Source organism: Schistocerca piceifrons, chromosome 1 (assembly GCF_021461385.2).
Source record: "Schistocerca piceifrons isolate TAMUIC-IGC-003096 chromosome 1, iqSchPice1.1, whole genome shotgun sequence".
NCBI lineage: Eukaryota > Metazoa > Arthropoda > Insecta > Orthoptera > Acrididae > Schistocerca > Schistocerca piceifrons.
In genome coordinates this window covers 240,138,792-240,166,013 of record NC_060138.1, presented here as the reverse complement: position 1 = coordinate 240,166,013, position 27,222 = coordinate 240,138,792, and positions in this window count along the sequence as shown.

The window sequence follows — 27,222 nt, the reverse complement described above, 5'->3', positions numbered from 1 at the left end:
TGTAAGACGTACCCAGGGGCGTATATAGTCTCAGATCACAACTTAGTAATGATGAAGAGTGGGTTCAACTGTAAGAATATCGTCCAGAAGAATCATTCTGGAAGGAAGTGGGGTACTAAAGTACTAAGAAGTGATGAGACGGTTTAAAATTCGCTAAGGTTGTGGATACTGCTATAAGGAATATTACACGAAGTAGTTCATCTGAAGAGTCGTGGGCATCTTTAATGAAGACAATCAAAGATGGACAGACAGGCATAGGTATATCAAAGGTAAGAGGGAAGTTACCTTAGGTAACAACATAAATATTTTAATAGATCGACGAAAGAAGGAAGTACAAAAATGTTCAGAGAAAGGTGGTCATACAATGACATAAAGCCGACAGTAATGAAATAAACAGAAAAGATGTGAAGACATCGAAAAAGAAGTGATCGTCGGGTGGAGTTACAGCGTATAGAACAGTCGAAGCAAGCTTCGGTGAAATTAAAAGCACGGGTGGTAACATTAAGACTGCAATGGGAATCACGCTGTTAAACACAGAGCAAATAACGTATAGGTGGACTGAGTACAGCGAAGGCCTCTATGACCTCTATGACGGGGGCGGGAAATTTGTCTGATGACTTGATAGAAGAAGTTGGAGTCGATATGGAAGTCACAGGTGTGCTAGTGTTAGAGGGAAAATACCTCTTGAAGATTTAAGATCAAGTAAGAGAGAAGGAATTTCTTGAGTCATTGGGGGAATTGGTAACCAAACGATTATGCAAGCCGATGTGTAGAATCTATGTGCCTGGCGACTTAACATCAAACTTTCGGTAAAAAATCTTCGACAAATTCCGAAGACAGCAAGGGCAGATACATGCCGGAGCCATCGCACGATAGGTCAATAGCTCATATATCCAAGCTCCTGACAACGATAATTCACAGAAGAATGAAAAAGAAAACTGAGGATCTGTTAGATGATAATCAGTTCGGTTTTGGGAAAGTAAAAGCAGCAGAGAGGCAGTTCTGACGTTGCGCTTTATAATGGAAACAAGTCTGAAGAGAATTGAGATCCACCCATGGGATTTGTCGAGAGAGAACAGTAGGACTGGATAACAAAGAAAAAAGTGCTCAGATCAAAAAGGATGTAAGACAGGGATGCAGTCTTTCACCCTTGCTTTTTAATCTGTACATCGATGAGGCAATAACGGAAATGAAAGGTTCATGACTGGCATTGAAATTTCGGGTGAAAGGGTATCAGTGATGAGATTCGCTGATGAGATGGCCATCATCAGCCAAAGTGAAGAAGAATTACAGGATATGTTGAATGGAATGAATAATCTAATAAGTACAGAATATGAAACCGGAAAGGGACAAAAGTAATAAGTAGCGGAAATGAGAATAGCAAGAAACTTAATATCAAAATTGGTCATCACGAATTAGACTAAGTTAAGGAATTCTGCAACCATGCAAGCAAAATAACCCACGACGGAGGAAGCAAAAAGGATATAAAACCAGACTAACACAGTGAAGTAAGGCGTTCCTGGCGTATAGAAGCCTACTGGTATAAAACAGAGGCCTTAATTTATGGCCGGCCGGTGTGGCCGAGCGATTCTAGGCGCTACAGTCTGGAGCCGCGTGACCGCTACGGTCGCAGGTTCGAATCCTGCCTCGGGCATGGATGTGTGTGATGTCCTTAGGTTAGTTAGGTTTAAGTAGTTCTACGTTCTAGGGGACTGATGACCACAGCAGGTAAGTCCCATAGTGCTCAGAGCCATTTGAACCATTTGAACCTTAATTTATGGAGAGGGGCTGTAGAGAGTAAGAACTATAGGAGAAGACAGAGAGTGGAACACTGGGATACATCCGACAAATAACTGAGGACGTAAGGTGCAGGTACTACTCTGAGAGTAAGAGGTTTGTGCTAGAAAGGAATTCGTGGCGGGCCGGTCAGACCAGGTAGAAGATCTTTGGTTGAAAAACAGAAAAAAATCACGTATTTCCTTTCCTTTGTTATCAAAGTCACTATGAATTCTTCAACTGACAACATTTCTGCCATTTTTTTTTTTCGACTTACTATCGTGTCCTCGTCAAATCATTTGAATATGTTACACAGTAACTCTTCAATAACATCTGCCTCGTTTACCAGTCATGACTGGATGGAATATTCACAATGTGTATATCATATATATATATATATATATATATATATATATATATATATATATATATATATATATATATAACAGTGTTATTTGCGTCCATTCACTTTGGTCACTATTGAAGAATTCTCCAACACAGTATAATGTTTAGTCTTTCAGAGCCTGTGCAGCCTTCCTTTTGAATAGTCCTGGTGGCAGGTACTGAACTTCTCGTGGCAGTGAGTTGAACATTTTTAAAGCAATCATTGGAAAACTATTTTGTGTTCCAGATATTCCACAGCTTGGGGGATCAATGCTCCCCTCGTTGTGGGTGTGATTACTATATATATCTTGCCTCATGCTTGAAAACACTTTGTTTACTTACACAGTGATGAGGTATAAAAACACATACTGGCTGAAGATTGTCATTATTCCTATCCATGTGAATACAGGCTTGCAGTGCTCCAGTCTTTTACCTGATGCAATGATTCTGACTGCTTTCTTTTGTAGCATTGATACATCCTTGTAAACTTTAGAATGTCCCCTTAACAGTAGGCCATAATTTATGTTGCAATGAAGTACTGCATTATACACTGTTATAAGGTAGAGGTCCGTTAATGCACCTCCTACTCTCCTCAGAAAATATATTGCACGGGAGAACGTGGAGCACACATACACTGTGTGCTCATTCATTGATAGTTTGCTGTCAATCTCGAATCACAAGAGTTTGACAGGCTCCAGATTATCGTGATATGCAACGTTGCTACGGCTACATATCAGATACTGTGTTTTTCCTTCATTCATTTACAATTTCTTGTCGATGAAGATTTCTTTGATGTTTTCAAAGAGCACATTTGTTGCTTGCAGAGCTTGTGCAGCAGTTTTTCATTTCGCAAAAAGAGTGGTGTTATCAGCAAACTGTAAATTGTGGTTGGTACAACCCAGATCGCTGACGTAAATAAGGAACAGGAGAGGTCCAATGACGGACCCCTAGAATACGCCAAGTGGTTCAAATGGCTCTGAGCACCATGCGACTTAACTTCTGAGGTCATCAGTCACCTAGAACTTAGAATTAATTAAACCTAACTAACCTAAGGACATCACACACATCCATGCCCGAGGCAGGATTCGAACCTGCGACCGTAGCGGTCGCTCGGTTCCAGACTGTAGCTCCTAGAACCGCACGGCCACTCCGGCCGGCTAGAATACGCCATGCTCCAGGTTTTGTTCTTGGGAAATTGCACCATGAACCGATACTATCTACTTTCAATTTTCAGGATAAGATTGAAGAGTAGCCAGCGCAACAGCTCCAGTATCATAACACTTTAATTTACTAAGCAATATTTTATGGGAAACGCTGTCGAATGCCTTGCTGAGGTCACAGAACGTCAGCACCACACCTCATATGTCTTCAAACATATGCCTTATCTTCCCAATAAAGTCTATTCCTGCTGCAACCGTCGAATTCCACTTGCAAAAGCCATGCAGTGTGTCCCGAAAGAATTTACTGTCTTTGAAGCCACCAGGTTTATAGATCCCGAGAGGAGCTCTCAACATTACATTGCCCTCTTCGGTAATGATACAACTTGAACGGCATCAAGCTGAAATACATAACAAAAAAATTGCAGTACGATGAGTGTGTTTCTCTAAGTGAGTATGGCTCGTCTGATTATTTTCGACGCAGGCAACTAAATACCGTTAAATTTCACGAAACATAATATCTCTCCTCCTATCTTCTGACAATATACCGAGAGTTCTGGCTCGATTCCCTAAATAAGGCTCGCCTATGGGCACTCAAAAGGCAGGAAACGGCCGCTCGAAAATAGCCGAGCAGGCCCTCATGTTGTGCGTCAGCAGCCGACGGCAGCCGCTCACGTAAACAGGACCGTCCGGCGGGCGTGTTGGTATGTTTTGCACCAGCGGGGCCCGGGCCATTTACACCACTGTCGCCACTGAGGCCCGTATGAGCAAGCCAGTCATCTCGCACTGACTCATTACCGGAAGGCTGGAGGAAAAGTTCTTCTTCTTCTGTAGTGTACGTCGTACCACTTGCTCCAACTTGAGGCTCTCTATTCTATCTCAAACACTTTCGGTAATGTTCATCCTTCCCTTATTTTCTGCATTACTTTTTTCATTCTTGTCTGTCGATGATTTCACGTTAAGCATTCTTCTTCATAACCACATTTCATGACTTTCTAAATATCTGCTGTATATCACGACACTCCAGACATAACATTTAGCAAATCCTTCACCAGCTCCACTGGAATTCAGGCTGTCAGTGACTGTTCCACATTCTCGGATGCTCACTTTTCCATAGATAGCCTCCTCCGTATTTCTTGTATGCAGCTTCCTTTTCATGTTATTAACGTCCGAGGTATAGAATATTTTACTTGTTCTATCTTTTTCCATCTATGAATATGTTAACGGGAACTTCCTCCTTGCTTCCTCTCATGACTTTTGTCTTTCCTATACATATCTTCATTCCTAATTGTTCACTCCTTCTTGTAACAGTCTTCAATACGTGTTTTCGCTCGTCTTCTGATTCCGCCAATACTATTTGATCATGCGAGTATTGTATACTCTCTATCCTTTATCGTCCAATTACGTCTCTCGCGACCTTTACGTCCTTACCTATTTCTCCAAATATGTTGAACAGCTTCGGTTACAGTGAGCATGCTTGCATTTCATTCCTTCCAGTGCCCATCTCTTCTATCTCCTCACTCCTACAATGTCACTTTTTGCTTTATGTAAATTTCCTTTATTAGCGTTCCAATTTTCCAGTCTACATCAATATCTTTTAAAATTCCCAGCAATATACAGGTACTCCAGTTGGCTCTGTCGAATGCCTTCTCCTAGTGGACAAAACACCTATTTGCTCAACCTATAGCTCAACCTATTTGCTCAACCTATAGCATCTTTTACTCCTTTGCGTTTCTGTACCTGCACTGATCCTCCCCAGTATTTTCTTTCATTTTCTTTTCATTTATCTCTAGTATCACCCTCGTTACATTTTTTGTAAAGAAAAGTTATGCTTCCCTAAATGTGGCAAACACCGTGCGAGCTGACAGTAGAAAACCCGAGAAGTTTTTAAAGCAAAAAAAAAAAAAACTAAGGCCAAAGCTACATCCGTAAGTCAAATTACAATTTATGAACCCTCCCATCCGTAGTGCTCATTTACGCGTTTCAGTAGTCTCAGGTGATTCCTACCACTCGTGGTGATTTCAGAAATATAGTATCCACTTACAGCTTGTTTCGATTAATGTTCAAATCGTTTATTTTTAAGCTCGCGCTAACTCACTGAAATTCTAAACTGAACTACACTAGATCCTTAACCATTTGGCCGAGAGAGGTACATAAGACTTTGGGGCTCGTATTTGGAATATTCGTGGTTAAATTCGTCTTTCGGACAATATAATGCTCTCTTTCCGAGTTTCCTGAATCGATTAAAATTAGTAACCAACATGGTTTCTTTGATAAGGGCACGGTCAGTTTCCTTCGCCAATCCGAGCATTGGATCCATCTCCAAGAACCTAGTTGTCAACAGCACGGTAATCCTAACCTTCCACCCATGCGAAACACTGCGTCTTGCAAAGCCTATTGTGTCTAATAAGCTTTTCAGACAGACCAGCCAACGACTCTAGGTGCTTGTAGAAGGAATCTCAAACTTTCTACAATTTTAAACGTCGTACTGGTACATGGCTTTACTCATTACAGAGACGGCCAGTGTCAAATACGGCGCTTATCTGTAGAAAATATTGTGCAAATAATTAAGTCTGTTGGAATACGTCATAATGGATAGACGAACAATGGCGACTGCTTATAGATCAGTGAGGCTGCGAGCAGTCTGACACAGAAGACAGGTCGCACAAAGTGCTTCAGAATGGAGGTGATGTTGGACGACCGAACTACGGCCTGTCTTAACTACTCGCGCGGTGAAGAGTAACAAGTGCAACAATAAAAGTTCATAAGCTTTACAATATAAATATTTTATTGCACACATATACGATTTGCACACACATGTGTGATGCATGAGCTTGTGTATTTTTTCAAAGATTTTCATTTCTTGGTTGAAAAGAAGAAGGTTTACAACGTTAATCAATATTGAGTTTGTTTCTGTATTTCTCTTTCATTGCTACAACTGCTGAAAATGCCCTTTTGCACAAATTTAGCTTCTGAAATGGTAAGTACAGTTGTAGTTCTTGCTTTGCCATGCTAAGTTAAACTTCGAGATTTTTACCCAAAATAATGACTTATCTATGTTATCAAAGTCATATTCGACTGCAAAATCGTTTTTAATTTCCAAAGCTTGTTCTTGCAGTGTTTCCAACTGCGCATCTACGACAACGTGAAAAGATCTGATGCCAATCTGTCAATATTATTATCACGCGAGCTAGGGACGTAGCGTTTGAATTCCTCAGCTGCCGCAAATGATATAATATTTTATTCGCAGTATCAGCTTGCTTACAGACCTCCATAAAGAATTCTTATTCCAGGATTCCAAACAATTTAGGAAAAGGGGAACAATTGCAGGCTACAATTTTACATTTACAAAGTGGCAACTTATCAGTGTACGCTGCGATGGCATGCCGATGACAAACTATGTTCGAATCTCCACCTTGCAATTTCAAGCTCAGTGAGTTCAATGAATGGAAAATATCCCACAGATAAGCCAACACAACTTGAACACTTGGCTTTCGCAGTCCCACACACACTTCAGTTTGGTTTCGAATTTCCAAAAACCGAATCACTTCTTCTCCATGTTCAAATACACTAACTCACATGTTTCCTCTAAAGAGCCGGCGTACTTCCGTACGAAATAGCAATTTTTTTATGTTCTGTTCCCAAATCTTCAAAGAGGGCCATAAAAAGACCAGTATTTAACGCACTCTTTTTAAAATGATTCAGTTTTTACAAGTCGATAACTTCGTTTGGAAGTGTGTTAGCTGCCAGGGCTTGACGGTGTATATCACACTGAATTGATGTAACATTGGAATTCTCTTCTCCAATCATCCGCACGAATGCTGACAGAGATTCAAGCATTGACGGGACGTCCTGTGTGCATACGCATATCAGCTTTTGCCACAGCAGTTCCTATTTGCAAAAAACTTCAGATACCGTTGTCATTATATGATTTGCTTTTGAGGCAGTCGTCAGCTGTGTAGAAAATAACACCTCGTTTTTAATTGTTTCGTTTTGTATGTATCGAAAGAAAATTAACAGTTGACAACAATTTGCAACATCTGTACTCTCATCTAACCGTCGCGAAAAATTCTTAATCCTTCAGGGTCTGCACTACCTGATTTGTTATGTCTTCTGCCGTGTCATCAATCCGTCGTTTCACAGTGTTGTCAAAAAGCAGTATCTGGGAGGTTTTTCTTCTACTTTATGGTCCAAGAACAATATCAGTTGCTTTCAACAAAGTTTGACAAGTGCTTTATTTCTTCCAAAACATGATATTTTTTAGCCGTTGCGATGAGTAGCGATTACTCGTTGGAAGCTAGGATAGTTTTTTTTTCGGAAAACTAAGCAGTGGGTCCAGCACCATCCAATTTCATACAATTCAAACTCACACAACTTTCAGCAGAGAATTCCCATCGGCTAATCTTTCATAGCGCTATGTTTAATCCACAAATGCCGTTCGAGACGACAAGGTCTCATGGCAATATTGCTGATGACTTCATAGCAAATGATACAATTTATGTAATCATCACTGTATTTACGTGTCTTCGACAAGCTCATGACGCACTACAGAAAAAAAAGTGGCTCTACAAATCGATAATTCATCGTCACATCAAACGCACACACGATTGAACTGCTTGACTGATACTGACTAAACAACGCAATTCGACTAAGACTCGAGCGACAACGCTGCATAGATACAAAGCCACTATTGGTAACAACTACTATATCTTGAAGCTGTGAGAAAGCCTACACAGAAAACACTTGCCTCGAATTGTTCCAAATCGGGCCGATGTGCGACGATCGGTCTAGTTTGCGCACTACTGTACTCGTACGCTACGATTTCCAGCGGACGCATTGGTTACGGTCAGTTACTGTGCTTACATTCAGGGTGATGACCAAAGACGAAAATGAACTTCAAAGTACACAGGAAATACTGGATACCCAGCAGACAGTTCCGCTTAAGTATTAACAGATCCGTGTTAGCTAGTTTTTTTAATAACGTAATGCGTTGGTTCCTCTTGCCCCGACCGCGCGCTATTTTATACGTCCCCACGTCTCCCCAGGAGGACGCGCCCCAGTTTCAAAACTGATTTGGCCTTGTAACACTGCCGACTTGGCTTCACTGTGCTGATAAAACGAACGGCTAAAGCAAGGAAGAACTAAAGCCGTTGCCCCCCCCCCCCCCCCCCTCACCACGACATCACGCTCTGGCATCCTACAGTTTGGACCGTGGGATGTTAGATTCCTTAATGGGGCAAGTAGGCTAGACAACTTGTATGTAAACGGAAATGGAGAAGTTGTCGTTGAATGTAATGGGAATTCGTCACGTGCAGTTGCAGGAACGATAGGATTTCTAGTGGGGCGAGTACAGAACTATAAATACAAATCACATAGACGTAATGCAAGACTAGGTCTAATAATTAATAAGAACTTGGGGGAGTTGCTAGTCTCCTACCGAGCGCCTTTCCAGGTGGCAGATATGGAGGGTACCGGGGAAATAAAATACCTAGGGGGTTGACCAAAACTAGTACCACGGGAACGACCACTTCATGTCAGTGGTGGTACCCCAACAGCGTCTGTTCCACATGTTAGTGGTGGCTGATTAATATCCTCTGTGGATAACAACCATAGTTCTAACAAGGAGCTTGTTCCACTCGAGGTTTATAGCCTCTGACAGTCAAAGATGAAAAGGTCTTTTAGAGAAACATTTCCACCATGCAACCCAGTGGGGTATGAGAAAGCTACACCGGATTTGGTGGGTAGTCAAATTGGATACTCAAATGAATCGTAGCATTTGAAATCAACCATCTCTCATCAAGCTTATAATACTAAAATAAAACATAAACGTGGTAACTACACTGCAACACATAACAAAAAGCCGGCCGGGGGTGGCCGAGCGGTTCTAGGCGCTACAGTCTGGAACCGCGCGCCCGCTATGGTCGCAGGTTCGAATCCTGCCGGGGGAATGGGTGTGTGTGATGTCCTTAGGTTAGTTAGGTTTAAGTAGTTCTAAGTTCTATGGGACTGATGACCTCAGCGGTTAAGTCCCATAATGCTCAGAGCCATTTGAACATAACAAACTCTCTACTGAAAACTGGAAAGCTCAAAAACTACACAAATGAAATGGACAGACAAAACATCGTAATACCAGGACTCCAAGGAATGAGAAATACAACAGAAAGTCCATTTGAATTTCAGGGTTATAGAATTTACAACGGAAAACCAGGATAAAGAGCTGTGATACAGTGCCCACAATTCGGAACAGGATTTGTTGTAAATTTCGCTCCATGACTTACGAGATATTAACACACCTGAACCAGAAATTAAAACTACTCGTTCAAATGGCTCTAAGCACTATGCGACTTAATTTCTGAGATCATCAGTCGCCTAGAACTTAGCACTAATTAAACCTAACTAACCTGAGGAAATCACACACATCCATGCCCGAGGCAGGATTCGAACCTTCGACCGTAGCGGTCGCGCGGTTCCAGACTGATGAGTCTAGAACCACACGGCCACAGCGGCCGGCTATTATACTCCCTTTTTCCTACGGAGTACGGCATTGTCAGCTCAAGTGGTATCACGTTGTCAGAATTCTATTTCCATCACCAATGTACTGAAGGCAAGAATGTATTCATTTCTAAATTTTATCAGGTGTTGCCATCTAAACGAATGAGAGAAAGAACATTAATAATAACATGGTTACTTACAGCCTTTCCACGACGAGGTGACGAGATACGCGTTAGGTCGGATTGGGACACGAACGCGGAAAGAAACTGGCTGCGACATTCTCAACGGAGTCTTCTAGCCCGCAGGGAAACGACGGAAAACATACAGTATTTCGGGTCGTCCGAAGAAGACTCAATTTAGCCACTGTCCTCCCGAATACGAGTCCAGTATTTTAGCCTCTGCACTACCTCGCTCGACCCTTCCACTAGAAGTGTTCAGAAATGTTGTGCTTTCCGTGTATCACAGGGGCTGACACAGTTTCGCTATAGCAAAAGCAAGTGGTTACAATAAGTATGTACAGACGGCTGAACGTGTACAACACTGAGTCACCATATCAAAGCGTCATCACTTTGGAAAGTTCCCAGATGTGAATAATGTCTTTATCTACCGCAATTCACTTAATTCACTGGGTAACAACTCGTTCAAAAACATCCGTTTTATTATTTTTACATAAAATGAGGTGGTCCTGTTTTCCTTGTTCGTGGAATAATATCTTCGTATTACGTTTGCTTGACCCGATCAGGAAGAAAAACAGAAAGAGACACGTTGTTCTCTCACTTCCACATTAGCTTCTTTAGTAGCGTATTTGAATTATATGCCTCACAACTACATCAAATTCTGTCAGTGTCTACCAGATTGTTCTAATGACCTCAATGTCGACGGGACGTTAAACATAAATCTGTCAGACTGGATCGCTTACTTTCTTTACCGTGTCAGCGGATTCACAGACGAAACGCAAGCAAAACTGTGAAGTTTTTTATGTCTACACGGAAAATGAGCATATTGTGCTTCTGAGTCAGACAGCACGCAATGCACCATTTGTATTAAAGTCCAAGCAAGGACTCTCATCACCGTAAGATGCTAGAAAAAAACTATTTACGAATACCAAAATACTGCTGTACTGCGTAAAACGTCAAATTAAGCTAGATTTCAATGAACGATGAATTTATTTTATAGTTAGCATTTTTAAACTTGGTCACGTTACTAGGTCAGACAAAACAATAACCCCTTGCCTATTGCGTCACGCTTGTAGGTCATGAAAGAGTGGTGCGTGGAAAATTTGTTTGGATTGGTAATCGCCGTTCGCAGCCCCCGCTGCTAGACTTATCGTCTCCGCGCGCCGCCCAGAACCTTCGCACGTGACTCAGGCATCCGCTACGTGACGTAGGCCTCGTGCAGCCTTGCTTATCCGGGACGCGCTGTTGCCGGCTTGAACCCAACGTCCGTGAGGGGCTCAAAGCGGGTTGCCAGCTGGCGCACGGAACTGCGCACAAAGCGGTGACCTTTCGCGAGGGAGCGCCTGCAGCTTCACTGCGGACGTTTTCTCCTACATGAAAAAACAAACACCGCGGCAAAGCTCACTACACAGAAAATGATACAGGGGGACGATCTGCGGCGACCACAACACAGCATTGACTAGAAGCAAGCATAGTGGATCATCGTTTAGAATAAGAGGGATATTGTAGATCTGTTCTTGAGCGGGAGACATGTCTAGCCTACAAAGTTCGATTTGCTAGAAAAATCTATTGGGATTAGATGCAGCGCGTCGCCACCGTAAGTTGCTAAATTGCAAACGGTCTATTTGCTTCGATCCACTATTCAAAAAATGTAATATGCCACATCAGACTACATTATGTGATATTCCATAAAAGTGATTGTCGATACAAAGATAATATACAGCCATAAAAGCCATAAACAGCAACAGGCTGCGGTTTACTATGTTGAAATACATACTTTCCCAGGTTTTAGCATGCAAACCATTGTAGGTTTGACGAGGTGGTGGTATTTACGGAAATATTATTTAGTGGAGAACGTGCATTTTATCACCAGGAGTAGGTTTGAATATAAATAACTCATCTGCTACCAGTCACGATTTTCTGTATTTTATTTTTCGCACGACGCGTTTCGGGAAATGATTCCTATTTTCGAGTGCGGTTTTTTTGTGTTTGTTATGCCATTTCTATGTGATGTTGCCGATGTGCGAGACTCTGCTTCATTTCGTTGACTTAAGTTTCCTTATGGTCCATTTGTGCGGAGTTTCACACACATTTAACATCACACACAACTTGTTGTACACTTTTAAACATCGAAAACATTTTGCTTAAACAAAACAGTTACACAGATCTTTACCGACTGTGTTGGTATCTAGCAGATGAAAAAGCATGTCCAGTTATCACCTGAAATGTGGCGAACAGGGTGTGTTTATCTATATATGGGGCGACAGTACAGAAAATCGTTAGTTGCCTTCATGAAACGCGAAGCTCGTAAATCATACAGGACGTGGCACTTGCATATGAAATTAGTCTCATTCAAGTCAAATAGTACTTTCAAAATAAACAATGTCTCCCTGTCGTGTTAGCAGCCACGTAAGTTTTATTCTCGGGACAGCGCGGAAAGCGCGTTGTACGAAAGCATAATATTGCGTAACAGGAGAACGGACACGGGATAACTAGTGGTTCTGACGGGGTTAGTGAAGTTAACCGGAGAATACATTTCGTCAATGGCAGGAGTAGTTACAGAATTAGTGATGAAAAAATGGCTCTGAGCACTATGGGCCTTAACTTCTGAGGTCATCAGTCCCCTAGAACTTAGAACTACTTACACCTAACCAACCTAAGGACATCACACACATCCATGCCCGAGGCAGGATTCGAACCTGCGACCGTAGTGGTCCCGCGGTTCCAGAGTGTAGCGCCTAGAGCCGCTCGGCCACCCCGGCCGGCAATTAGTGATGACCAGATTGTTTGTTAGAACGAGGAAGGAGAAGGAACAGGGACATAATACAAATTATATGGAAGAATATGAAGATTCCAAATTTATGTAAAAATTTCGTACTGCTGCTTTTCGACCTCACGCATGAGAATCTCGAGCCTATGAATGAAATGTGAAACCATTTCCTAGCATAAAACGTTTTGCTTATAATTGGCCTAATAGGCATTTGATACTGGTACATCGTGAATTATATTCTGCCGTGTTACTTACGTAAATGAGGTAGATAAGAATGACCATTTGTGCCAAAATAGTCTCGCTTGTTTAGCGTGTGCTACAACTGCTGCAATATTAGAAAGGCCTATTTCGTTTTATCTATCAGACAATCACAAAACAGAAAGGACTTTCGATTTTTCACGTAGCAAAACGTTTGACGAACTTTGATGAGGTAATAGATTCTTTCGCGGAAAGGAAAGCACGCCATGTAAAGCAGTAGCAAGATTAGAGAGAAAAAATGCTGGAAGCTAAGGATAGAAGAAATGTGCACTATCTTGCTTGTCTCTTGTCCTTACTGGTTATATGTTTCCATATTTAATTTTATTCCACAAAAAATGGAGTTATTAGTTAATACGCAATAAAGAGTGCAGGTCCTCTAAAGAGTTGTTATTCTCCCAGTCGCAAATAATCCCACATATTTAATGGAATCCCACTCAGTATTAATTGTGAGGCTTTTTTAAAGGTGGGTAGCACACGACACTTTAATATCCACTAGCCTTAAATAGGTTTAATGGCTCCTTTACAAAATATACTCATTTGAATTCCTTGGGACGAAATACAGCGACGAGCGATACAAGAACGTTGTGTGAAGAGGCATGGTACTGCACTTAAGACCAAATCACTTGTCTCAGATTTTCTCAAGATACATATATGTTTTATATATCAAATTCTTCCGAAAGACGTGCGCTACAAAATGAACGTATATTAGAAAAATCGATATTTTACATTTTTGAGGTCCTGTCTGAAACGCTCGAGGGGGAGAGGGGAAAGAGAGGGGTACCTCTGTCAAATTTTTGCCCCGGTTAGGAAATGTCGTAGATCCGCAGCTGTGAGAATGTATTCTTTAGTGCAGAAAATATTTTATGTATGTAATCGGCGTCGTTATTTGCTAAGCCTATTAATTACAAGCGTACGTGTTTCCATGTATCATAATTTTATTTGCTTATTTAAGAAGAGTATCGAAGCATCTGCAGAAATTTACTAAGTCCTTCCCAAATTTTTTTCTAAGTTGCACCTGCTTACAAAACGAAATAAAATAATGCAGCAGCTCACATATTGAAAACATCACTTATAAATGCTATCATGCACGAAGAACGAATTTGACAATGAGAATTACCTCCCGAGAAACGTCGTGAAATAAACAAATAAAAGAAAACTGTGGCTGACTGCAGCAAGAATTATTCCGCAGCAAACAAACCCTATATTTTTGTTTCAACGAGAAGCAATACTTCGAAATAGATTTCTCGTTCACTGACATGTCCTGTAGGAAACAGCTTTCTTTCTTCCGAAGGAACGTGACCTATTCGTATTTTGAAGCAGGCATGGGCTTTTAGGTCATGAAAAAAACGTGAGGTCAACAGTTATTGCCGTTACGCTTGCTAACCATTGCAGTATCCGCGTCGTACAATCAATTGGGCAGGATGCTGAGGACCCACTCTCGAAGACATAACAGAATAGCGGGACCGTTTGGTGACAAGCTAGTATCAAGAGAGACTCCACAAGCCGGTAGAAGCGCGCTGTACAATCGTTTCCCGGAAGTGACAGCGATCGCTGAACTGAGGTCATGAAACGTGGCGCAATTCTAGGAAATTTCTAGAACAGCAGTTCCTTTACCATGGGCCACGGCCTACTCGCAGGCGGGGGCCGCGACTGCGTGGCACTGGGGCGTGGGCTCTGTACGACAGTTGAATACTAGATAAAAATTGTCGGGAACTTCAGAGGCTTCGTTATGTCAGTTGACAACGTCAGCGAGTACAGAATGAAATAAGAGTTGAAATGCACTGTCTTTATCCTATACCATTCAAAAAGGAATGGCCCGTTGTCGATACCTGCCCTGTACCGTCATAAGATGCTGATAAGACGGACTGCCACTTTTTGTTTTAAAGTCGAAAATTACCAATATCGTGTGCCACAAGGCGGCTGGAAGTGTAAACTCCTACAGACAGCGCTATAGGGCTGGCGCGTGGCCGTGGCTGGCTGCTCATGGCGTAATCACATGACATTTCACAATGCGATCGTAGTTTGTCGAGTTGGTAGTTTCTCGGACGCAGTTGTTCACAACGATTCGCTTGAATTTCGTCATTTAATATCCATAGACAACAAGAAGGAAGGAAGGAAGATAGGTGTTCTACGTTCCGTCCACAGCTAAGATTATTAGTGACAGAGCTTCCCTTATATTTCTTATTCCCTTTTAAGGAACGATCCCGGCATTTGCATGGAGTGATCTGATCAGAAAACCGATATCTGGATGGCTGTCCCGAGAATTGAAACTGGGTCTCTCGAAAGCGAGTTGAGGGTGGTAGCCAATACACTACCTCACTCAGTCTCCATGGACATAATGATGAGTTATTATTCGTTATGTCTTTTTCATTTTTGTGCATAAAATGGAGACTGCATTATGCAGGGAAGATAATCTGCGGTGGTATTCCGTTGCCTTCTGCAGTTCTGGAGGCCGCCCCTAACATGGGATACAGACGCCTTTTGCAGCAGCCCGCTCCGGGTCAGACGCTGCATGAGAAGTATAGATTGGAAAATGAAAGCCCCCTAGCCCTCGAAACCTAATAGCGTCAGGGTCGGAAAAGAACAAGAGCTGGCCGAGGGTGGCCAGATAGGAAAGATAAAAGTGAGGAGCCTGGCATAAGTAAGTGGAAGCAATGCCAGGACTCAGCTCGGGGCCCCGTGGTTGCCAGCCACGCATCACTAGGTGTGACTCTTTTCAACCTCTACTTGGAAAATATAATTGACTAATGCCCATTAGACGACAAAGGAGTAGAAATTGGAGGAAGAAGAGTAGGGTGTTTGAGGTTTGCTGATGACATGGTCCTTCTAGCCACAGGGGAAAAAGAATTACAGGATTTGGTGGACAGCATTGCAACTAATGGAAAAAATATGGAATGAAAATTAACACAAATAAAGCAAAAGTATTGGCACTAGGAGGAAATAAGGAAATAAAACTTATGCTGATTGGAGAAATACTAGAACAGGTGCAAAATTTTAAGTATCTTGGAAGCAGGATAGACACCGACTGGAAGTGCACCACAGAAATTAAAAAAATGATAGCAATGGCAAAAGAGGCTTTTTATAAGAAAAGGAGAATTTTCTGCAGCGGTCTGGACAGAGAACTCAGAAAGAGACTCATAAAATGTTTTGCACGGAGTGTTCTTCTATATGGCGCTGAAACATGGACTATGAGGAAAAAAGACAGAGAAAGGCTGGAGGCTTTTGAGATTTGGACATGGCGGAGGATGGAAACAATTAGTTGGATGGACAGAGTAAAAAATGAAGAGGTACTGAGAAGAGTGGGAGAGAAAAGACAGTTACTAGATGTAATAAAGAGAGGAAAAAGAAATTGGATTGGGCATATATTAAGAAAGAATGACGGACTGATAAAACAGTTTTAGGAAGTTATGTAGAACGGAAAAGGAAGCGAGGAAGGAAGAGATTCCAGATATTGGATGACATGATGGACGGCACAACATACAGCAGCCTTAAGAAGGAAGCAATTGATCGCAGAAAATGGAGAGGCAAAGGACCTGCTAATATAGCAGATAACTGATGATGAATAAGTCTATTTCATATTTGGCTACTAATAGAATTTGAATCTGTACAGGTTTGTAGAGCTGATATCGAGATACTAGCTTTTGAGCATGTACGTTAACCTTCATAGATAAGTCGTTGCGAAATAGAGAAAGAGGGAGAGAAAAGAGAAAATTCCTACTGAATATTGCCCGCAATTTTCAAGGATGAAATTTCTGAATATATCGAAAAGTCGGTTGCATACAGACCACTTATGCGTTGTTATAGCTGACAACTGACGGCTGTGTGTATCGTTCACTGTCTTCGACAGTTCTGTACAAAACCGCAACAGAGCAACTATTAACACTGTCATATTCCGTATGCAGAGGCGGATCTAAAGAGATATGGAAACTGCAGAGACCCAATGGAAACAGTGTGGTTGATTACAATGACTGTGGTTGTAACGGCTTGTAAATACTATTGTCTTTTAGTTTCCTTAAAAATGCCTAGCTCCAACGGATAAATTACTAACAATGAAGACAGAAATCATCTCTAACAACTAAGGCACCCTTGGCATGCGATCAGAATGCAGCGTTGGTAGTTATCCATTGTGTCAAAATGCGTCTAATAATGACACAGAGGTTTTGTGACAAAGTTGTTAGTTAAAAATATGAAACCTAAAAGAATGAGTGACACGTATGTAGGGTTGCGTCTGCTCTTACTGCTACTTCACGTCAGTATGGATGCTTGGTTTCGGGCGGGGTCTGGCCGTAAGTCGCAGCAGTGAATTGGTGAGGGAACTTCCACTTCAGATTCTGTAGGTTCTGAGATTGTTAGTTAACCAATATCGAGTCCAAGTAGCAGCGAAATAGCAAAGAGGTCTAAAACATACTTTCGTATATATAACCCTGATTTTTTAAGACGAGTGTGTGTATTCTGGTGTCGAAGAATAGCCTGTACTTCAGTGTGGGATTTGTTTCCAAACACTATCCAAAGGATGTATGAAACTATCTAAACTTGAAAGGCATCTATCAACTAAACATCCTCTATGTATCGAAAAGTCTCTCGATTTCTATCAAATGAAGAAAAACATCTTCGAAACAGACCGTACCAAGTACTCGAAGTTTCTTATGTTCTATCTACGGTAACAGTAGAGAAGAGATTCTCAAAAACCTTAAAAGATAACCTCAAATCCTTGGCATCCAGTCTCAGGTTGTTTAAAACAGTATACTATATGCAATATTTTTAACACATCTAACTGCGAACACATTTCTGTAAAAAAACAGTTACTTTATCTAAAATGGTTGATACCTCGAACACTGTGATTCTGTTGATTAAAAACTGTTTATTTCAGTCTTATGCTCTGACTACATCTTTTATTCTTCATTGATATAATTGAGAAATCCATTAACTAAAGTTACTAGAGCAATACCTAAGCCTTTCATGTTTCTTTTAGGAACTGTGTGCCTAAAATTGAGGGCGAAACCCAATGTATCAAAAATCACTTGGAAGAAAATTGTTTAAAGAAATTGAAAATGTCGTCGAGTGAAGAAGCCAGATTAACTGGAGCATCATGTGACCCGACTGTAAAATCCATTTTTAAAATAACACCATTGTTCCCTTTCTGGATAAGCGTTTGGCAAGAGTATCTGGCAATTGCCAAAATTGCACTGAGAAGCTTGATGGGCATTTCGACAACATATCGATGTGGGTGAGTCCTTTCAACTTTACTTTTTTGAAAAATAAGTCTAGGAATGGATTCAATGTAGATAGCGTTTTGGAGCTAAAGTTAATCCTGATATTCATTTGTGCGGGAGGAACAGTGTCAAATATCCCATTGAGTTCTTTTGAATGTTGACCACACGATTTTGAGTTTCAATATACTTGTGACACCTAAATGAATACAATAAAAATCTTTTCTTTAGAAAAAAAAGCGTAAATATTATTCAGTCCATCTCATACAGTGTTTTTACAGATTAGTCTGCTGATATATGTGCACAAGTTACATAATACATATCTTAATCATTTATATATGCGTCTATTTGTGTGTGCTTGTATTTTGTATTTGCATATTTAGTTACTGGGCCTCTAAGGTTTTTTTTTTATTTTTTTATTTTTTTTTTTTTTTTACGGACAGAGACCACACAGCGTAAGAAGTTGGGAGCCGCTGCTCCAGAAGTATTCTCTGTGATCTTACCGCAGAGTCATCAGCGGCAACAGTAGCAGTGCGTAGGTGACCACCATTGAAACGAAGTTCGCGTGAACGCGTTTCTCGTCTTCCAAATCCAGTTGCGCTTCGTATAGTCCCTGTGGCTCTTCCCTGAAACAAACAAAACTGCTATTTCAATGTCCACTTCAAAAGTAACAGCTATTGCAAACCTTTATGCCGCATTTAATTACGCAAGTTTGTGAAACAGTGAGTACAGAAATTGAATCAGTTGGTTATTTGTCCTAGCATGTGGCGGAACAAGATTTTTCTTTAATGAAACCTTAAATCATAGAGAAAAATCTAAATATTTTATTAGACTTTTAGAAGCTGTATTAATATACAATTACATAGTACAATATAACCCCTTGAGATGTCCTGTTTTACTCATGTTCAGTTCGCTTATATGAAACAGAAGAACAGCGCTGATATGCATTCATTCCAAATCAGCTATGAATCCAGTACTTACCGAAAAACAGTGAGAAAACAAGAAGCCAGTTATCAGTAACAAAAAGTTTATGCTTTTTTTAGTTCTTAAATGCTGCCACTAATAGTAACAGAAAAGGCAGTTGTGGGCGTGAAGTGTTTACTGATGTGTATTTCGACGATTTAAGTGTTATTGTCGGCTATTTACCGTCCAATAAACTTATCATAGTTTCTGAAAATGCCTAAGGATGGAAAGAGAAAGTCTCACATTTCGGATGATTACACAAAATAGTTGCTGAAAAATGTGAAATCTCTCGAAAAATGCGGTGTACGAACTACTGTCGCAACAAGTTCCATGTAATTGTTTCTAAATAAAAAGTAATTGTATTAAATAAATTTCTTACATCATTTGCACTCCCACCTCACGGTCCCAGCTAGATATGCAACCCTATGAAGATAGGCTGCTAATATGGCTTGAGTCTGAAGGTTGCTAATATGGCTTGCGTCCGATGATTGCCATGACAGGCTTTTGACTTACCTGATGTGCTCATTCGCACCGAAATGATCTCTTCAGATGGTGTTTTCTCCCGCAGTCAGGGCGACGGCATTCTGTTAGGAATTGTATTTCTATGAAGTGCCCTGAAATGGGCATTGACGACGCATACTTTTCGTTGATTTTTAATCCAGAGAATGGAGTACCATACTTCTATCAAGTGACGAACGAAGCGTTATACGTAAATCGCAACTCGTGACTGAGCTCAGGTGTACAAGCGTTTAGCTAATAACATTAATTTCCAGATTCTGTGCAGCAACAACACGTTATTTTATGTTTACGTGCAGTACTGCCACAACCCCATATAAAAAGTAAGTTTGGTGACATAGGCGCTTTAGACACGCAAACAAAGCGACATAAGCCCCTTAGCTGTATTTTTCGTGGTCATATTAAGTGAAACAGATGAACTATGTCTCAACTACTTCGCATTCACCAAGAATGATACGGGGTAACTATGTACGATATATTGAAACTTGAAGCAACGAGCCGGGACTTGGCGCGTGACATGTTCAGTTTCGCTCTGCATGTCCTCTCACAGGCCGGTACATGAAATTCTGAAAGCAACTGAAACGCCGTGAAGTGTGCTCACAGACAGTTCAGTCAAGGAACAATGCCGAAAAAGAGAACGAAAATGTTACCGTCGTCATCTACGGACACACGAGGTGAGCGAAGAGTCTATGGCGTGATATCATTTCCCATTATGGAAATAAGAAAACAGGAATATATACATGAATCTGACGACAGGCCACTAGACGACAAAAAACACTACGGCTGAATTAGTAGTATCAGTATGACGTTTCTCATTACTACACTTCCCAAAAAAGGACTAGGTCTAATTACCATAGCTGAAAAATGGTTCAAATAGCTCCAAGCACTATGGGACTTACTATCTGAGGTCATCAGTCACCTAGAACTTAGAACTACTTAAACCTAACTAACCTAAGGACATCATACACATCCATGCCCGAGGCAGGACTCGAACCTGTGACCGTAGCGGCAGCAGTTTTCTGGACTAAAGCGCCTAGAACTACTCGGTCACGGCGGCCTTCTGGGAAATACCTAAAGCCATTAATATGGTGATGGTCAGCCTTTAAAATGCATATAGTAGATAAATTCGGTACATTCCATTCACTAAGGAGCCGGTAAACGTACTTTCCCCTAGAAAGAAAATTTTTCCAATCACAGTACTACATTCTCTAGAGTTTGTTCAGTACAATTTTCCTCGTCTAAGACGGACGACTATTATAGTGCTCTGAGGACGTTGTTTGAGCTTATAGATATTTCCCAGAACACTTTTCGAAAAACGTTGATTAAAGATAAATGCAGGTGGCACAGCTGCATACTTGCAGAAGTTAATGTTTTATTAATTTACAAAACTTGAAGTTGACCATAATGAATTTGAAATGTTCATAATTCTGTGTCTAAAGGTTTTACACACTTCGTATTTCTATTAAATAATGCGGAACTATACACCGTCATATCCATGACTGACGCTCCTAGGATTTTATGCCAAGTGTAACGAACGAAGAGTATAATCAGAGTTGAGACAGCTAGTTACTGAACTGTAGTACTCGTGCTACAAAAAGGTTTCAGAGTAAAGGAGAAGACACGAATCTTCAGAGACGAGTCACAAATGCAGGCGACTCGTTTTTCACCTGAGGAATATGTAGCGTTCGCCGGTTGCGAAATTATTGTCGCTTGTCAAGTACAGGCACTGACGAAACTATAACGTACTGGCCGTCAATCGTCTTTATGTCTTAAATGGTGCTAGTGAGATATGTGAAGCAGATCTCAGATAAAATCATTTCATAAAACTGGTGTTCTACGTTTACGTGCAACGACCAGCACCCGCAAGAGACAACGTATAACTTTTATTTTTTTTCTTGATTGATACATTGTGGTTATAGAAGACGAAGCATTAGCTCAACTGTTAGAAACCATACAGTGCATAGTAGCTTGTCTCTGAGGAGTACTTGCTACGGCATTCGTTCGAAATGCTTCTTTGGAAACACTGAAATCAGAAAAGCCACACAGGACTAACCCTGAAACTGGATCCTCTAAATACGAGTCGAGTATCTCATCGTTAGGCCAACTCTCTTGGTGATTACCATTTTTTTTAATTTCCGAGGAACAGTGAGAGACCAAGAGATGACTACAGTAAGCAGATTCAGGATTAAGGTTGCGGTAGTTATCGGGAGATGGACAGCCTCGCAAAGGAAAGAACAGCATCAAACCAGTCTTCCGACGCAACAGCAAGGAACAACGTAATTCTCTGGTCAATTTACGACGGACGACTTTTGGAATCAAGAATTTGTGTAAGAAATATTATGGACAGATGCGACTGTCTTTATTAGATCGGCTGACTACGCAGCAAGTTAGCTGGCGCTGGAAGGAATTATTCTGCTACGGGACCAAGGTTGAAATCCAATAGCGTCGTGGCAAATCGTTATCGGTTGCACATAATGTGCTAACAAATCATTGTTTCGAAACTGCGCAGTAAGCTACGCTCTGTTTACTGGCGGGCAGTATTCCGAGTCGTTGTCGTTATTATCAGCTCTGACTGAGATAATGAAGCGTGCGCAATTACTAGTGGAAAAATACGTGTGGCGCCGAATTACTATGGAATACGTTTCTTTTATGATGGTGACTCAGGACTCTCCCACTTTCGTGTGAGACATGACACCTTTGAAGGTGTCTGACCTCGTAATATGGCGAACAGGCGGCTGCTAGCCTGCTACGTCGCCGTTCGTAGTTGTAGAGGTCGTCACTAAGCGGCGCCACCGCGCAGCGAACTTTCCTGGGCTGGCCTTGGCGGAACAGTACTGCGCAGTACCGCCATATTGGGAAATGCGTCAGCTAGCTACACAGCAGGACGTCCTTACAGAGAGGGTCGCAGTCCGAGATTGATTGCCAACGTACTGGTCAATGACAGCTTCTGCTATCTCATGTGCCTTCCATTAACAAAGCAAAATAACATTAACGTTCTGGAAAAATAGTGTTTCACGCGCAATTGCGCAATATATTTTGTTTCTCGCACACCTATTCTTCACCTCAGAAAATGACGTTGTTTCACAGAATGTGTCTTCCATATTTCCTTAAATGAGTGCTTCCGGTTCTCAAGCACATTACAGTTCCGACTGAAGTCTCAAATTTTCTCTAGTTATTTTTTCCCACAATGCAGATTTTACTTGTCTCCTCATTTAAGGAAAGTAATATTACATCATGGAAACGGGTTCGCATATTCTTAAGTTCAGCACAGTTAGACTAAAGTCATTAACCGTTCGGATTGACGACTGAGCTAAATTCATTGAGGTTTAATTTCAAGGCGTGTCACTTTTCATGTGTCGTTCTGACATAATTTCTCCATTCCTACGTACAAATTGAGTTTAGGTTTTTCTTTCTTTTTTTTTTTTTTACAAAAGATTTCCCTCATTCGTTCACATTTGAAGCGTTTCGATGTGAAGGTTGGCTAACTATTTTTAATATTATATGTTTCTCCACTCTTCAGAAGGAGAAAAAAAAATACAGAGAACACCGGTAGATTAGATATATTTTATTTTTTGTATGTTATCTACTGAGAAAAATATGTCGAAAATTGACAATAATTATAATAAATTAAGCAACACAACATTGTTGACAGTATCAACAATACAACCCTAATTTTATAAGCGTAAAAGAATCCCATTCTTTATGACGTGTGTAATGGATCATTGTTCTCTGAGTTTCCTGTATTGTTTTTCCCTATCGAACACCACATATTCTGGTAGAGGTCGACATTGGTTTCTAATAACGAACAGTTTGACGAACTGATATATTTATTGTCAGTTACGCATACTTCTGTGTCGCGCTATACCGTTCGTGGTTTTATTTAGATAGTTGGTCAGTTAACATGTATTGTATTAGACTTTTATCATGCCTCTTGTAATTTAACTTTAGCATTTCATAAGAAAACAAAGAACAAACTAAAAATACTTGGAGAGCCAAATGACAGCCATGAGCTGGACGTGTTGGTATCACATTTTCTTGTGCTCAACGAAGCGACAAACATCAGTTTTTTTGCAAACTGTATGGCGTTCATATACTACAAAGATACGTTTGTGCCATGTTGCACTTTGTCTCTTCGTCAACATTATAAGACCAATAAAATGATATTGGCAGTGAATGAAGTATCAGTTGTATGCTACAGAATGTAACTCTGCCCACTATGTATCAGCAATAGCGCCGCTTGCATGGCATGAGTTGGTGGAGTCCCACTGACATCCTGGATTACCATTAGCATCAATGCCACCCGTGTTACCACAGAAGAAAGTTCACTTTTCGATAGAACGTGCAACAACTACCAGAGGAGGTTTGTGGGACGCTCTAAAGGTAATTATGCAAATCTCTGCACGCTCATAAAATGGCTCAAAATTAGATAATGAAAATAAACTAATATTTCATTATGTACCTGTGTACAGTTCTCAGTAGCAATAACTAATCTGATATACAGTAGCAGTACACAACAACATGCAAAGCATAATGTGATTTTCTAGCATTTAGGCATTCTAGATTGTTGTTAGCATCTGGCTCATGTGACACTTGCAAGATCATCTAATTAGAATTTCTGTTTAGCTTCCCTCGGTCCTAAAATGCAGGCAACTGTATTCGTTAGGACGCTGTTAACGGATCTCAATTTAATGGCGGAGTTACTTAACCCGTGTACTCTCTCGGAACGGAAACCACGATGAAATGGTGTCCGAGCCGCTGAGAGCCAGGACTAGACACGGGACAAAATATATGATAGTGCCCCATGCCAAACATCACGACCTAAATTTATTGTTATTTTAAAGAACGTTTGACATGATTTAAACAAAACGCAATTAGTGGAATATTGGAGATACATCAAAAAATCTCATTGGGATGAAGTACAGAATAAATATAATTTCTTATTAAAACGCTAAACAGATCTTGCACAAGCACCAAAATGTTCCAACAAGCCGCGCGCGAAAATGCTATTTTTCAGGGGGTCATATCCCGGTTTCTATTCACAACAGAGATAAGGGGTCAAGAAAACCCTTGACCCACCAACCATTTGTGTACCTAACGAAAGAAAGGGCTGTCCTTTATCAGAGAATCAAAATTCAAACACTACACTCTTTCTCCAGGCCAGGCAAAGTAAGGAAATCGGTTGATTCTTTTGCATTAGATGTGATCTAGGGAGGACCTTAGGTGGCTTATAAAAGCACCATTCGTTCGTAGGCGGTTCCTGAGAAACCCCGAAAAACCACGATCTTTGGGTACGAAAAACACCAGTGGTGGGGATGGAAAATTCTATAAGTTCTGTAGAAGAAGACGTTACCGGGGACTTCGAAACATTTTTCGGTAGCCAGAGGTTGAAAGTTACTGAACTTACGCAGGAAACCGCAGAAACCGATTTTTAGACGTTTTTGCGTCGTGGGTCACAATACTCTAAATAACTAACCATAGCAAAAGGGACAAGTTTTTACTGTACATTACTTAGACATTCATCTGTGAACCCTATTTTCCTCATTTTCGAAAATCTGTATCCGTTATGAAGATTGTGTACTAATTGTGGGGATGGTCACTTCCATAATTCATATTGATGATGTATCGTCAAAAATTTTACCATATGTTCTTAAGATGTTATTTTATAGGAACTTCGAATCTTTTTTCGATTCTGTATCCTTCACCAAGATCCAGAGGTTCAAAGTTGTCGTTGTTGTTGTTGTGGTCTTCAGTCCTGAGACTGGTTTGATGCAGCTCTTCATGCTACTCTATCCTGTGCAAGCTTCTTCATCTCCCAGTAAGTACTGCAGCCTACATCCTTCTGAATCTGCTTAGTGTATTCATCTCTTGGTCTCCATATACGATTTTTACCCTCCACGCTGCCCTCCAATACTAAATTGGTGATCCCTCGATGTCTCAGAACATGTCCTACCAACTGGTCCCTTCTTCTAGTCAAGTTGTGCCACAAGCTCCTCTTCTCCCCAATTCTATTCGATACCTCCTCATTAGTTATACTGATGCTATAAGCTGTGCGCGTATCAAGTTTGAGGCGTAAATGTAGTTTTAACTGACGTAGTGAACACATGGCAAGGGTTCTAGTGCCATTACTATGTCACCAATCCATGTTTTTAGTCATCATTTTGTCACCAATATAATTTTATGACGCAGTGTCTGTGTAATGTTCACTTTACGCCTACACAAATATGGCCAAAGTGATACTGTAGTAATAAAATAATAGGCTCAAAAGGGTGTTAACAAGCCTGAAAAGAACTTAAATTGAGTGTCAAAGATTATGCAAAACTGGGAATTAAGTAAAATATTTCTAATAACATTTTTACTCCTTTACAATATAAATCATAAGCTGGGCGTTGTCAGTGATTTAAGAAAAACAATGAAGCAAACAATTTCATGTTAACCTTATATTATGCCTGGTTGTTTGTCGTCTGTGTGTGTGCAGATACATAAATATGCTGTAGCATGAAAACAAAGGGAACCTGTAGAAAAATGCTGCTGTCGGAGCACAAAAAGGCAAATATGTTCCTCTTGAAAAGATTCTGACAAAAAAGTAGGGAACCAGCTGTCCCAATCCTCACTCCGCCTTCCTCACCAAAAATTTTGGTATGTGAACATTTTCGCTCATTTGTGTTGAAAGAGAGAAGCAGAGAGATAGTGACGGTGGAGAGGAGACAGTGATGGTGGGAGAGACAGTGTCAGTGAAAGGGAAAGATAGATGGATGAAGACAATAGTAGTGGGAACCAAAGAGAAGGAGATATTGAAGGTCTGTGAGAGACAATGGTAGTAAAAGAGAGACAGAGAAAAATGCATGGAGGTAGAGGCAGTGAGAGGAAAAGAGAGAGGAGACAGCGGAAATGAAAAGGTGAGATGAGTGGACATTATTCACTGGCTTGGTGGAATGTGGACCCTCCCAGATAGGCGAACGTGAGTATTAGGGAGGGTACATTTTGGACCGAAATTTTAAATAAACGAGTATAGGGGAAATTAAGTTGGACCCCTACCCCACCAGAATTTCTGAACTATTGAGAAATGGTGAAGACAGTGACAATGACAAATAGATAAAAGGAGACAGGTTGTGAGAGAGGAGGGACAGTGGTAGTGGATGTACTGTAAATCAATGGCAGAAAAACGATACAGCTGGAGAGAGACATAGATAGTGATATTGAGAGGAAGATGCTATGAAGGCTTCACTGCGTAGGATGTGTAAAAGAATGTAGAATGTTCTGTTTTAAAAGAGCACAAATAAGTTCGCATGGCAAAATTTTTGGCAAAGAAGGTGGAATACGCTGATTCAGAGTGTGCGGTAGCATACACACGTTTGCTTGTTGTGTGCAGTGTTATCCTCATTACAGAACATGTAAAATTCGAGGAAGTTATACAGACTGACTTGTCATTGCATTGAATTTAGAAAGTGGATGCCCCTGAAGAAAGTTTTTATACAGGTGTATCAAAGTAACTAGTATTAATTTTCTGATATCATTAAAAC